This window comes from Poecilia mexicana, unplaced genomic scaffold, assembly GCF_051168715.1.
Source record: "Poecilia mexicana isolate PSO_F unplaced genomic scaffold, ASM5116871v1 scaffold_21, whole genome shotgun sequence".
NCBI classification, from domain to species: domain Eukaryota; kingdom Metazoa; phylum Chordata; class Actinopteri; order Cyprinodontiformes; family Poeciliidae; genus Poecilia; species Poecilia mexicana.
Genome location: NW_028263390.1, coordinates 6,322,416 through 6,326,376, shown reverse-complemented (window position 1 = coordinate 6,326,376; position 3,961 = coordinate 6,322,416).

Sequence of the window (3,961 nt, the reverse complement as noted above, 5' to 3'; positions counted from 1 at the left end):
ATGAAAAAGGTTAAGGGTTATTTGTAAGTCTCCTTTAGAGCATCAAGTCTACAGAAAACATTTTCACTTCAACCTTGCATCTTTCTTCACTTTTAAGGATTGTAGATTGTGTGAACAGACCCATGTTGAGAACCCTCCACTGATGACCCACTTCCTGTGTCTGAATCAGACTGACATGGTTCAGAGATGACTCCACTTTGCCAAAAAAAACCCAAAAAAACAGAGGAATGCTCACTGAACACTTGTGCTGATTCCAAGCTATTTCGAACTGTATCCATTACGGGGAAGACGTTCAAATTTGCTATTTCTCTTAATGGTTTCTGCTATGTTTGGCTTCCTAATATGTTCCAACGTTTGCTGCTAAAAATGAAGCTGTTCTGAGCTTAAATCTCCAGCGCACGCCTGTGGCATTGTTCAGGACAGCACACGATGTGCTGGTTGCGGAGCAGCCAAGCGAACTGAGTGGACTTGACCTCTTTTTCGCTTCATCCCATTTGCTCACTGTCGGAGCTGAAGAGTCAATAGAGAAGTAGGTAGGTGGTCCATTTGTCTGAGAGCTGATGGAGGGAACCGTGACATCTTTGTGTAAAAACAACCCAGGTTTTTAAGAGGGCACTTGCGACTCAGGCCAAATAATAGCTTAGACGGACACAGAGGGGGGAGAAAAGGCTGTCATTTCGCCGCCTTAGAGCAGAGGAAGTGTGACGAGTAAATTCAGCGACAGTGCCTTGTAACCTAATTTGTCCCAGGAGGTCAGCCGTTGCGCTCCGGTTTGCCTCCTTCTCCATCATCTGTTTTGAAATCTTCTTCCATTTTGCTCCAGCTTCAATGGGAAAACGATTGAGATGGGGAGGGGGGAGGGAGGGAGTGTGCACACGCTTCATCCAACTGCTGCTCTTCCCTGCTTCGCCATTAACTGATGTGGCTGATTGTTGATTATGCCGCGGAGACGCGGAACTATAATTAGGGAGATAATGAGAACAGAGACGGCCAATTTGCCTGGAAAATGGCTGCGCAAACACCACCGTCAATTTCGGGCTGTCTGTTGGCAAATAAGCTGCAGTTCTTTTATTATCATGGCCACATGTCTTCAAGTGGCAAAGCACTTGTTGTTCGAGCGATGCTCGACTGAATGGAGCGCTTTTGGAGGGCAATTTAGTAGCGACTGCGTTCCAACCATTTGGTCGCAGCAACATATGACCGACTGCTTAGCACACCTGTCTGTGTCAGTAGACTGAAGACTGAATAACGAGCAATGCGTGCAATCTGTCAAACCTGTGAATATTTACGTGTTGCATTATCATGCAGTGTGGTCCTGCGCTCAAACACGCCGACATTCAGTGGCGTACGTGCAATCACATGCATTAACGCGGACGAGGCCCTCTAGCCACTCGTTAAAGTGGGCAGATGGTTTACTGACTGAGCAGGCTGGGCCTTGAAAGCATTTCGCCAGCCGCGCTCCTAATAGTAGCCCACTGGCCTGGCAGAGGAATGAGAGAGAGGGGGGTGAGCTGAATTACCATCTGAGATGAAACATGAGAAAATTGGAGGATTAAAAAAGGGAAGCGGGGTGAAGCCTGTTGGTGCTGCTCGGCTTGAGAAACGTTACGTGTTTGAGACCAACGGATTGGTTCGCTTTATGGTCGTTAAAAATGTTCCCATGAAGAAAGATAAGATATTTTCCCCCAAACTAGTCGACATGGTCACAGAACACCTTTTATTTATTTATTTATTTTTTTATTTATTTTTAGTGTTTCTTCCAGTTGGGTCAGGATGTCTCTCCTTAAGTGATTATCGTCTATCATTGATTTGCAATGTTTGACAGACAAATTCACCATTTTTTCAGTGTTTTGCTTCTCAAATTAACTTTTCACATTTTGTCATGCTGCACTCTTAAAACAGAGGGGAGGTAATATATAAAATCAACTTTTTTAAAACCGTAAATCATGTTATAATGTTGCTCATTTATCAAAAAACATACCTGGGGTATAGCTTTGATATTTTTTATGGATGTTTGAGGAATCGTTTAATCTCTCATGGCAACCAGTTGGCAGAGCCTCAGCGGTTGCTCCCTCAAAGCGCCGCCAATTTCCACAAAAGATGGAGCTTCTTAAAGAGACAGAGGCCCAATTTAAAGCTGTAGAATTATAAAGTCATATTTCTTATTTTTAAGATATACAGAATTTTTATAACAACTAAAAGTAACATGCTTTGAAAATACATAGTACCCTCTCTTTAAACTTCTGTATATCTTATTATAAACCAGTACAAAATAATGGATAATTATGAGTGGAAAGAAATAGAAATCTTTCTCCTATAGTGGAGCAAGTATAACAGCATTGGTAAAAAATAGCAACACGAACTGCTATGTAATGTTTGACACAATATAGCAGAGCTTTAACTAGTTATTATTTACCACTAACCATGTGAACTAGGTGGATGAACTGCCATATTGTATAGATAGAGAGGTACAAACGACAACCTCTCTGCCATAAACATCATTAATAGGGTGGAAATTAAAGTAAAATGTAATTTTCACTGTGACCTAAAATAAAAAAAATAACAATAGTTCAATACCAGTCTGCCACGATGTTGGTTGAACAGCAAACCTGGAGAAATGCTCTCTGGTCAGAAGAGACCAAAATCGAACATTTTGGCTAATATCAAAAACAAAAAAAAAACAGTATGGATGAAAACTAAAACAATAAAATTCCTGTGGATACACCTTCCACACTGTTAAACATGGCAACATAATGCTGATATTTTAAAAAAATATTAAAAGAAAAAGAATAAAATAAAAAAATGAAACTTTGGTCTCTCAGTGTGCAAAGCTGATAAAGACTAAACAGTGAAGACTCTGTGAACTGCACACCCGTACATTTCAGAATTTTATTTGCAAATAATAAAAAAAAATAACATGATATTATCCTTCTCTTCCTAATTACATTCTAAATATGGCAGTCTTTTTCAAAATCAGAATAAAACACTTGGGAATTTTGGGTTCTCGCATGACAAAAAGTGAAAGCTAAGGGGTATGATTTTGTTTGAAATGCACAGACAATTTTTTTCTTTGTTTTCAAACTTAACCCAAATGTAATGCCTTATAGATATACAACCCACCTGGTAATTCAACCTGATTTTGGGTAGTTAACTTCTTGTTCACAGCACTTTGAAAGCTCTGAATACCTTTGAGGTTTTCCATTACAAGAAGAGCTGCATAAGGTCAAAGCTGGTAAGAGCTACACTGGCCTGCATAACACAGATGTGATCACCTTTTCTCATATTTCTCAGAAATCCACACCTTGCATGAAGCACTTAGGGCTGCATATGTTTAAAAAAAAAAAACACTATGCAGTGACTTGACAGAAGGGCCTATAATTGAAGACCAAAAAAAAAAAAACCCTAAACTGTTAAGTAAGTGCTGAAATAGTGCCTTTGGGCTTAGGTCTGGGGATTAATAAACAGACATGGAAAAAATGACAGTTGCAATAATCTTACTATAAAAGTAGGTCAGGGCGGGAAAAAAAAAAAAATGCCGCAGGGACTTGCCTGATTCCAGTGCAGAGGGCATTTGTGTGTAGCGCCCGAGCTGAAAATTATGTTTGGATTTGAGTGGCGAAGCTGCTGGTAAAATAGAGCAGGGGATTACGCCTGGACCACATGTCCTCCGCAGCACATTGGCTTGTTCTCAGTGCTGCCGCATCAAGAGAGAGGTTTTAATCTACATAGAAAAGTTGGCAATTTAACAAGCGAGCAGTATGTGCATATTTATAGGTGAAAGCATCCGCCATGTCAGAAGGAAAACGCGTACCTGCTGAGTCAGGCACGTCATTTCGCTGCTTCAAAAGCTGGTAGTTCTTGAGTTTGAACAGCACTGCTGTCCATCAGCTGGACAATCCCCCACTCCTCACATCCTCCTCTCTCAAGATTCGTCCTTCTTTTTTCCTTTCTCAATGTCATC